The 11,655-nt window shown below is 44.1% G+C and overlaps 1 long non-coding RNA gene across 1 annotated transcript; it reads right to left on the bottom strand.

The window, feature by feature from the left end:
* Nucleotides 1-1,091: 1,091 nt before the first annotated feature.
* LOC144271738 (uncharacterized) lies at nt 1,092-2,189 on the bottom strand. The gene is made up of 2 exons (XR_013347415.1): nt 2,006-2,189; nt 1,092-1,340 (listed from the first exon to the last, which is right to left on the bottom strand). It is a non-coding gene; the product is annotated as an uncharacterized LOC144271738 (long non-coding RNA).
* Between the last annotated feature and the right edge of the window lie 9,466 nt (nt 2,190-11,655).

Below are 11,655 nucleotides of genomic sequence, written 5' to 3' on the forward strand. Positions count from 1 at the left end.
GAGGGGGCACCCATCCGTTTGGTTGCCCGTCCCACACTTAGTGAGTTACAGGGCGCAGGTCAGAGCTGGTCGCCTGGATACCCAGAGAGACCGCACACAGGCTGCCACGCCACGCTTCGCATTGTAAAAAGGGGCCCTGGGCTCAGAGTGAGCCCCTTTTGTTCGGAGCATATTTATCTTGCTCCACCCCTGCTCTCCTAGAAAGCCTTCCCTCACAGTCGCTGGGATTAAAACAAAAGTTCGACTCTCCCCCGTGATCCGTCCCGAGGGAATGCTGCTCTACAGCCGGAACGCTCAATGCTCGATAAACAATGGTCACTACGTTTCCTACTGAAATGTTTCACGGGCATAAAATGGACAATGGCTGCAATTCTGCGAGTGCTCCATGCGTGGGTGGGGCCTCCTCTTGGCTTCATAAACCTCAGCATTTATGACCCCTTCTGTGTTTAAAGCTCTGTACAAAACATAACCCCCACAGTATCCCCATGAAGTAGGGATTATTTCCATTGTGGGGAAAGCAAGGCACAGAAAGGTGAAATAACTTCCAAGGCAACACAATGAGTCAGTAGGAGCACCAGATGAAACAACTTCTCAAGGCCACACATTGAGTCCATGGTAGAACCAGGTTTAGAACTTGGGTCTTTTTGATTAGAAGCCCTTCAAATCATGCTGTTTTAAGCCTTGTGTGTAGAAAGACAGATGGGGCCCCATAGAGACAATGATAGAGAACTTGTATTTGTTCAGATGTTCCTCCATTTGCATTGACTTGACATTAATTACATTTTTTTAAAAGTAATGGTTTTGAAAATGCTTTGATAAAATGTGCTAAATATTAGTGATAAACACAGATGGCTGAAAAATGACATGTATTACTAATGATCATTAGCATGCGAAGAATAACAACACTTAATTATAATTATTTAGGACCTGATTCTGAAAACACTGTTGTGGGTAGTGCTTCTAACTGTCAATAGTCCTAATGAAGTTTGCAGGATTAGGCGTATATTTTGCATTTATTTAAGCACCTTACCAATGGCAGTGCTGAGTGTGATGATGGTAGGATAATGGAATAATGTATTATCAAACAGAAATTAAATGCTCCACTTTTTTACATTTCATTCATTTAAGAACATTGAGACATATATACATTGAATGTAACCATGCCAATTAGATAAATCATTGTAATTCACCGTCCCCCCAGAATATTACTATTTAATATTTGACAAATATTGATACAGCCTACAAGAAAGCATTTAACACCAAGGGGAAGAGCATGCAGTAGAAAAGCTGGAACATGTGGTCTTTTGCATATGTTGTTGCTCTTCCGGGTATGTGAGGTGCTGAAAGAAAAATTTTAAAAATCGCATCAGTTCTGTTGCATCTCTGCAGGCAATAAATCCCTTCAATTCAAGGCTTTAACTGCCAAACCTCCTAATATGTGTCCCATAACCACCATTTGAAAAACATTCTAATATAGATCTATTGAGATGTAAAATAGATTTCCAAGGAAGGGGGTGAAAACCATCTCCTGAGTCATTTTAAAACTAGACCTGCAAACCACTGGAGAATATGGTATGGGACAATCCTGACTGTGTGACAGACTAGATCTAATCTGATAGGGCTTTTCAATCTCTGACTCCTGCAATATTTTCAACAAACTAATATTTAAAGTCCTGATCCTACAATGAGCAGACCCCACTGCAAGATCAGGACCTAACATCTCTCTCATATCATAACCTAGTACTCTGCCCCACAAACTGAACTGAATGTATGAGAGAATCTACCTTCGGTGAATTCATTTTAAATCCCCCCCCCATGTGTTATGTACCAATTAAGGGTAATCTTATAGTTCTACTGTACAAAATATATGAAAGTTAAGCCTGTCATATGCATCTGCATCACAGGTGCACTTTTATTTATCAGCATTAGGTACAGCTCAGTGAATAGCTTTTTGAGGCATATATTTCACGAGTACCCTTGGCTCTTTTGTCGTGAATTTGCTTACCTGATGGAATATCTATAAAACCGTTAGGTGGCTTGTCTGGGAGTCCAGCTACAAGAAGGAGTCCTAAAGAATTCACCTCTGATTGGTTGTGTGCCTGGGTCCAAGCTTTCACCACAGGGTCATCAGCTAAATTGTTCAACTCTGGGAGATTAGCTCCTAGCAGATCTTTCAGATTTTGAGCGCTTAATTTCTACAGCAGAAAAGAAATAAAAATAGGTACATTAATGTGAAATAATTCCAAGCTGCTTACAGAAAAGTTACATAATGGCAGACTGACAACATCAGCTAACGTTTCTTGCTCAGCTCTGCCAATGTCCCTCTACTAACCTAGTTCTGGGCTCCCTACCTACAGATCTGCTAATGCACCTCACTTCTGCCCTACAATAGCCCCTGCTACTCCAGTGCTCCTCACTACTAAAGCACCTGCAGCACCCCCTGTGTGGGAGACTACTCTGACTTAGAGTCTGTTTTGTCCTTCAATCCTGTGCAACCAAAATCTCAACCCTTCGTTGAGACAATTCTGGCCTTCCTGTATGTAGAGAACAGCTGAGCTATGTAGTGAGTTAATTAAATCATCAGCATGCCTTGGCTGATTTTTGACTACTGCAGTTTTACATTATTTCTGCACTTAAATGCAAAACTGATCAAATATTTTGTTGGTTTAAAATTTAAAACCAAACGAAGGTACCTACCGCTCAAGGCAGATAACAGGTTTAGATAAGAGATCTGCCTGGAGTTCTTGTCTAATCCTCTGGCGATGGCAATATACACACAATGTGCAAAGTCTATGCAGATAAGCAAAAAGATAGATGACTGGAAAATGTCAGTGTGCAAGGAGTTCATGCTACCTCGAGGAGGCTTAGAGAAGGAGGATGAGAATGACTGAGGGCATAAAAAACCCTCCTTTCTTCTGAAGAGAGAGAGAGAAAAGGAAATACTTTTTCACACACTGTGTAATTCGATAGCGTAGCTCATTGCCACAGAATGTCCTTGAGGCCAAGAAATGAGCAAGATTCAAAAAGGGGTTAGACATTAATATAGCTAAGAATATCCAGAATTGTCATAATTAATGAGAACAAACATTTTGGAAGGGATGTTAAACTTCATGCTTCAGAGTTTAAGCGGCTCCCTGACTATTAGAGAGCAGGATGAGACCTAATGTCGGTGGCAGGCTATCCCACAACTTCCTGCTACAGAGTTCTTACATCTTCCTCTGAAGCATCTGGTGCTGACCCCTGCTGGAGACAGGACACTGGGCTAAATGGACATTGGGTCTGATCCAGACTGGCAGTTACTATGTAGTCACATGTGACAATGGGGCCTGCTTCGTCCCCAATCCTGAAATCTAGGAAAGATTCTCATTTCAATCACTGCTTTTCTCTTGCAGTCAATGGGAGTCTTGCCTAAAAACTGCCGGATCAGGAGTGACATTTTTGTTCTCTCAGGAAAAAGCTCTGGCAGAGCAGGCAGTGCTGATGGATTATTAATTGCTATTCCCGATGGAAAACGCCACCCACCTGGACTTCATCTGGGTTGAGGACTGTAAATGTGGCTATGTCCATGACAGGATAACCAGAAGCAAATTTGATCAGATCCTTGGTTGGGGCTCCGCCTTTAAAGAAGAAAAGCAGAAGCTGTGTCTAGCTGCCAAGATCCCACAAAACCTTCCCATCCCATTTTGTGTCGTTGAACCATAGAGTCGTACAGTTTCAGGCCTGACAGGCCCACCAGATCATCTAGGCTTACGCCTGTATATTACAGGCAAATAAACAACACTCTGCCACTTCTGCACCTAGCCCAGCAGCCCTCAGGAGACTAAACTGTTGTGTGCAACGGGCGGGAGCGAGGGGTGCCAGTACCCTGTCGCTGTTTTTGCATCACATCATAAAGTGGCGCAGTAATTCAGGCGGCTCAACGACACGGTATGAATGTGTCTGGAGCCAACGTTTTCCTCCTCTTAAAAAATGTGTGTAAAAGCTGGTGCCTCTGGAATGTTTGCATGCTAACTCTGCTGCCTTGATCCTGCCCACTTCTGCAGGTACCCGCAGAGGCAAAGCCCACCACTGCCACGAAACAGGAAATTAGATGCAGTCAGTGATGCCATGACCAGCCGCACGCGAGGCCAAATTTTAGATGGTAGATGCTCGCTTGTGTGCACGTGCACAACAAAACGGTGCTGTTCATTGGTATCCCCCTGCACATCCATGCAAGGCCTAGCTGTACATACGCACTAGTGCTCGGGGTGGGTTCTGCGCTTCTCAGATACCGAACATGGTCAGCACCACTAAAAGGCTCAAACTATTTAAAGGGATATGACCTTATTCCTATCTGCTACAACGTCCAATCTTGATTAAATATCTTCAAAGGCTGGACAATTCACCACATACCTTGGTAAATCGTTCCAGTGGTTAATTACCCTCACTGTTCAAAATGCCATATTTCTAGTCTGAATTTGTCTAGCTTCAGGTTCCAGCCCTTAAATCTCATTATTAGGGTGACCAGATGTCCCATTTTTAAAGGGACACTCCCATTTTTGGGGACTTTTTCTTATGTAGGTGCCTATTACCCCCCCCCCCCCCGTCCTATTTTTTCACAGTTGCTATCAGGTCACCCTACTTATTATGCTTTTGTCTGCTAGATTAAAGAGCCCTCTAGTATCAGAGATTCTCTTCCCAAGTATGTCAAGACACGCCTTAACCTTCTAGTCATTTCTTGTCCTTCTAAATCAGGCACTTGTGCATTAAAATCACCGCAGGGGCACTTAAAAACCCATTTTCCCACACCAGTGCCTAGTTTGCACACACCACCATGGTGAATGAACACAGGCCTATGTGCCCTAAACTCCCACAGTCACTTTGAAAATGTGGCCCATCTCCTAAGAAAATGCAAGGTGACACATTGTCTATATTTCCTGACGGATGCAATTACCTGTGATGATGATAGTAGTCAGTCACATTGCTGACTGCAATTCTTAATCACCTTTTTCCCCCCGAGGCACAGGTGGGGGAGTGGTTTCTTTCAGAGCCACCAGGTATTCCTCCTCTAGCTTCTATTTACTGACCCACTCCACAAGTGGTCCTTATGTGTTAAGGCCTGACCTATCTCATCCCTCCCGTAAGTGCTGCTCTCAAGGTGGCTGAAGAGGTCACCATAGCCGCTAGACTCTCCTTCCTTCTCCCCCAGGATACATTGACACTGCAAAGAAACATCTGTGGTGCTGAGCCTCAGAGCCCAGGTCAGCTGACATAGATTCGTGGGCTGGAGCCCGGACTCTGAAACCCAGCAAGGGGAGAGGGTCTCGGAGCCTGGGCTGCAGCCTGAGCGGGAACGTCTCCGCGGCTATGTTTAGCCCTGCAGAGCCCTGTGAGTTGAAGTCAATTGCCCTGGGCTCTGAGACTCAGCATCGTGGGTTTTTCTTTGTTATGTAGACGTACCTGCAGAAGCCAAATGCACTGCCCCAACTGGCAAAGGCCCGAGCTGGAGTCTCTCAGCCCTCCACACGGGACACAATTAGCTACTGCCGACCTGCCTCTTTCAGCCCTGCCAGCATCAACAGTGGGACTCACCAATGGCAGGCTTCAGCAGCTGGTAGTAGGCGTCTGGAGAGCTCTGGTTCTCCTCGTAAGCAGCTCTCAGCTGGCTATAGAGGAGGTTCTTCTGGCGCTGAGAACACAGCGAGGTATTCATGGGCCTGCTGGTCTCTCTGGAGAGGCAGTGTTTTAGAGATGTACCTTTTATATTTGTCAACAGTTTTAGCAATCAGCATGTGCATAGCTGGGTGAAATACACCCTGACAAAACCAAAACCCTGGCAGAGGAAGGCTGGCCCAGTGGTTAGGGCACTAACCTGCATTTAGGAGGCCCAGGTTCAATTCCCAGCTTTACCACAGACCCCCTGTATGACCTTGGGCAAGTCACTCAGACTGTCGGTGCCCCTGCACAATGGGGATAACAGCATTGCCCTGCCTCACAGGGCTCTTGTAATGGCACAGCAGAAGAAACTTGGGGTCCTAGATAGGAAAGACGCTGCATAATGCCCTGCCTTTCTCCCTCTCCCCAAACTGCTGGTGAGCCCTCCCCTGGGGCTTGTGACTGTCAGAAGGAGACTATCAGAATTTGTACAACACCAGCGAATCCTCCTGAGCTCTTGCTCAGTCCGAGCTACAAAAAGCAAGTCCTAAGTGTAGATTTCTTGATCCGCTATTAAAAGAAGAAAGAAAGAAACAGAACCCACTTACCCCAAATGTGTCTAATGGTTAAAAGATTCACAAAGGTACCTGATGGCCTCACTGCTGATTGCTTTTATCTGAGTATCTTCCAAAGCACAGATGTGTGGAGCTAGCATTGTGAGTATTGTTCCATCAAACTGATTGCCATTAGCTTCTAGAGGCCGAGTGACCAGAGACTTAACCTGCAGGTATGACAGTTAGGGTAAACCGATGAGTGTTAAAAAAGTACATTAATTTAAATTTTAAAATTGCATTTGGTGACACCCATTCAAGTAATTTAAGATAATGTTCATCTCTATCACTAACCCATTGCCACATCAAAACATTTCTTTTATAGTAAGTGCTAAATCAACAAGACATTTTAAGACAAAGAAAAATCTGCCTTGGGTCCCAAGTTTATTCCCACAATTCTGCTTTTCCGCCAGTATTTTAAATCCCCTTTTCCCAGATTTCTATAGGTGTCTCTTGACCTCCATTTATACTCACTGCTACCATCACGTTCCAGTATAGCTGATTCCATGTATTTATCACCCTGTGATTGAAAGATCTGTGTCTGAGATCCACAGTGGCTTTTAATTTCCTAATGCTCTGATTAAAGTCTCCATTTAAAACAGGAGAGTGTACTTTTCTTTATCATCTTTATTGGTATCTGTTCATAGTTTTGAAACATTTCCTTTTGTGGCCTCTTCTTTGCCAATCAGAATAAGACTGTTTCCTTTAACCTCATGTTCGAGAATCTTGGAGACCCCATATCATTTTGGTTTCCCTACATTGCACCTTTTCTAATGTTATAACCTCCTTCGAGTGGAAGCTCCCTAGCTCTGCAAACAGTTCCCCGGATGGGGCCAGACAAGTAACAAGATCACTGTTTCCAGGGCAATAGCAATCTCTGTTCAGTAGAATGCTGTGTCCAGTACTGCATACAATATACTCCGTGCGTGTGTGTGTGTGTGTGGAGGTGTCACATTGTTTAGGCAGCAACAGTATCCACTTTTTAATCACTGATTTATTCTTTTAATTAGTGTCCTAACAGCACTTGTCATGTTTTGCTCGCATGTGTCTTACCTTTGGGAGATCCTGTTGCCATGATGTTCCTGTCAAAAGGGCTGATAAAGTCTCGGCTGTAGTGATATTCCAGTTAGCAATTTCAGCTGTGGTATACATCCTGGCTATGTTTCCTAATAGTGGAAGATAGTCTTCAGGCAGCGTGCCAAAGATCTGTTTGTAGCACAAAATACAGTGAGCAGACGGGCAGCATATGCCTGCGTTGTTTCAGTGCACACACTTCTCAAATGGATATGAAGCTAATGTGTACGAGAAGATCTACTGAAGTGTGCAGGATTCACTGACATTGATTCAAAATCCAGTGGGTAAACAGGTGGATTTGATACACCTTCCTAAGTTTCCAAATCCACCATCAGTAGTCACAGTCGTGTGTTTTATTTTTAATGGCTCATGTTTTTTGTTGAACTTCTTATGAACTGATTCCTGAATCCTGATGCAATATCCTAACTGTGTTTAAGGGGAAGGGAGTGGTAAGAGCTGGGGTTGTGGTATCAGGACTTTTGGGTTCTATTCCCGGTCCTGATACAGGGAGTAACTTTTGGCCAAAATTTTCAAACATGGGTGTTCAAAGTTCGGCACCTACATAGGTGGCTTGACTTTTCAGAGGTGCCGAGAGCACGCAGGTCTCATAGACTTTCAAGAAATTATAAGCGCTCAGGCCCCCTGAGAATCAGGCCAATTATTGTTTACGAAATTTGGCCTAAAACACTCAGCATTGGTGTCCCCATCTGTAAAATGAAGCTAGGAGTGTTATGAGACTTAGAGCACATTGCAAACATTAATGAATTAAGATCTTCGCTGGAAAGGTGCTGTAGATATGGAAAATGTCCTTGTTAGAGTCAGTGAACTGACAATATTGAAAAGTTAAAACCCAAACAACCCCCTCAAAAGCCATCCTTCAACGTTACCCTTTTGCCCCAACAAGTCCTCCTCCGCATATCTCACCCAATCTGTTCCAGATTCTACGCTACCTTGTCCAGTTTCAATTTTAGCACTTGAAGGAGAGGGTCCTGAAATTCCATCTTCCCCAAAGTTTCCAAATTTTTTCTCAGCACATCATCAGGCAGGCAAGCATCCAGATCACTGCTGGATGTGTACTTGGAAGCTAGAAGGTCTCTCTGCTTCACCACTACTTCTGTTGTCAATGGAGTTCTTGTGCAGTCTGCTTGGGAGAAAGAGATACCATTAAAATATCTAGTGTATCTTTTGCCTTCATTCCACTCTGTGCAAATATCTCCCAGCATGACATTTTGGAGAGCTTAGGGCTAGAATCATGGCGGAGGCAGTACCTTCAGCCCTTCTGGGGGTGGGGGGGGAAGCAGCATATGTTGTGATACCGCTTCTGATGTGGCCATTTCATCCAGAGGGATTCACATGAAGCCTTTTGGAGGCATTGGGGGAAGAGAGGAAGGAGAAGCAAAGGAGGAGAGACCCGTAGCTGTAACCTGTGCTGACCTTCCACCGTACTGGATGGAAGTTAATTGGCAGCATCAGATTCCATTCTAAGATCTTGTGTATCTACCGAGCAGGAGCTGGCATTTCCTGAGAAGATGCAGCTGTGGTACATGAGAGCAGAGGAGAAAGGGAGATTAGACTAGAGGAAATGAGACCTAGCCAACACAGGGCATGTCACACACAGTACGTACTTGCAGCTCGTTTTTGCCGCTGAGGGTTTGCAAGCTGTTTCAGAATATAGGTGAATTGGTTCCTATTCCAGGTCTTCAACTGGCTCAAGAAATCAGGGAAAAATTGTGTCTTCTCTGTCTGGTTAGGAAGAAAAGAACTTTATGGAAAGGCAGCTGCTGGGATAGGTATATTGGAGTTTTTAGGAGATCTGGAGAAATGGTTTTCAGTTTCCTAATCCATCCTCTTTTAAACTGATTACAATATTCCTACATTTTACTCTATAACTTCACAGAACTGTGCAGAAACTGTAGGAACAGGTGTATGAAGCTCCCAGCTTATATTGGATCACTAATAATGGCACCAATACTTAGCACGGATGGGCTCTATATATTTAAAATTTCAACTACTTGGGTCTCACAATATCCCTGTAGGTTAATACACGGAGCAGAGACACAGAGGATAGGTGACTTGCCCAGTGCCTTACAGCAAATCATGGTCAGAGTCAGGATTACAACCCAGGAGTTTCTGTCGCCTGGTCCCATACTCAGTCCATTAGGTCATGCTGCTTCTCCTGACATACACTAGACATAGGGCTGATGTTCCATAGCAGTACAGTACCTCTGAGATCCTTTGAAGTGTACTGCTCGTCAGGCCACTGGCAAGAATACCCATGTCTGTCAGGGTGCTGACTGTCCATGTTGAAGGTGATCTGAGAAGGAAAGAGGTGTATTTTGTATATGCCCTGAGCTTATCAAAACATCCTCGTGCTAATGATGTGATCACTCAGTGCAGGAAGGGAAATTAAAATGCATCTCATGCCCGATGGAACGCGTCTGCAGAGACATAACAGAAACCCGATGAGGCCTGTACGTCAATCAGGAGAGCTCGGACAAAAGGCACTATACAAGGGAAGACTATTCCTTTCAGTTTATTAGAGTCTTTGCCTTCAATTGTAAAGAATGAAAGAACTCGCCCAACGAAAACTATGAAGTCAGTCTGGGACAGACAAATGAGAGAGTTCAGAGGAGGACCAAGTCTTTGAGAAAAACTGGGCATGTTTAAGCAGGAGAACAGTAGAATGAGAGGTGCTGTTATAATGGTGTATAAATAGGCAATGGTGTGGTCTCAAGAGGAGAGGGATCACTTCTTCTCACTGGGCACTGAGGCCAGAATGAGAAGTTGCAGTAGCAAGGACATCTGAGGTTCACCGTTTGGAAAAACTTATCTAGTATAACAGCAGTTAGGCAACCGAGAAAGCTGCCATATCAGTGGAGATGCTGGAATCACCCTGACTTGAGACATCCAAAGATGGACTTGACACCCATCCATTAGGAATGCCTTAGATATCAGTCTTGCCCCAATGCAGGGGTATGGACTAGATCACGGATTCTCAGCCTAGGGGTTGCAGTCCCAGGGGGTTGTGACCACCCTGCTCTTCCCCATAATATCAAATATGCCAGATGAGAGAGGTTTCCTGGGATGAAGAAGATTGAGAACCACTGGAGAAGATGGTCCACTGAGGAGATCCTATCCAGCCTGAATGAGTCCATAACACATCACTAAAGAAGTTTAGAACATGACTCCATGTATGACATACCCGTATTTGTTCTTTAGCTGCTGCTCTATGGCTGTCAGTTGGTCTTGAGTGAACGACATGCAGCTTTGCAATATTGTTAGGATGTACGGGTCAGATTTTGCAATGTCGGAGCCATTGAGGGCACAGGAAAGATTGCCTAAAATTTGTAGGTTTTCCTTTGAAAATGATAAGGTAGACGTTCCCTGAGAAGATGAAAAAACAAAAGAAATTGACATGAGCAACCAAAGTTGGCTGGATATAGTACCACAATGCATTTATGTGGACATTTCAAAGAATATCTCACCTCAGCTGCTTCTGCTTCTACATCAGTTGCTCTTAGCAACATATACAAGGAGGGTAATCAAGCCATGTACTTCCGTGGAAGCTTTTCCTGAACCACAGTTGTAAGATTTGGGCTTGAACTACTTCTTGTATAAAAGAGTGATCAGTCATGTCGTACATGTTACTTTCAGGGAGTAAGAAATTCCCTTTCCAAAATATCCTGAATTTTCCTGAGTATGGAGTGGGAAAAGACCTCCCGTGAAATCCTGGCCCTGCTGAAATCAGTGGGAACCTTGCCATTGATTTCAGTGGAGCCAGGATCTCCCCTGCTTAGTGGCGACTCATTTATATATGCATTTACTCGGTCCACCCAACTATAAAAATTCCCGGGGTACATAAAGTCAATTTTAATAAAAGTTGGGTTTTTCCTTAAAAATAAAATAAAGAAACAAGTTTCCAGGCTTGTCTACATGGGGAAATTCACTAGAATAGTTATCTACTCTGGAATAGCTTCCCATGTGGACATGCTTATTCTGGAAGAGGAATATCTGCACATGGAGTTATTCTGGAATATCTGTTGTGCTTTAAACTTACACCCTACCTTATTCTGGAATAGCTTCCCTGGTAGGTAAGTTCTGTGGCACTCACTGACCCAGCTCTCCCCACAAGACACCTCAGGCAAAAGGCAGTGACAAGAAATGAGCCCTATGGATCAGCAAACTTGCACCACGTCAGGAAAGGAAGTGAATTCTGGAGCTAACATGCCAATGAGCATGCTTGGTCACCACCCCTCCTAAGTGTGTATATATATATATATATATATAGGGACTGTTTGTTAGCTTGTATTCTCAAGTTGATAGCAGCTGTTGAGCT

This window comes from Eretmochelys imbricata, chromosome 10 (assembly GCF_965152235.1).
Source record: "Eretmochelys imbricata isolate rEreImb1 chromosome 10, rEreImb1.hap1, whole genome shotgun sequence".
In the NCBI taxonomy this organism is placed as follows: domain Eukaryota; kingdom Metazoa; phylum Chordata; order Testudines; family Cheloniidae; genus Eretmochelys; species Eretmochelys imbricata.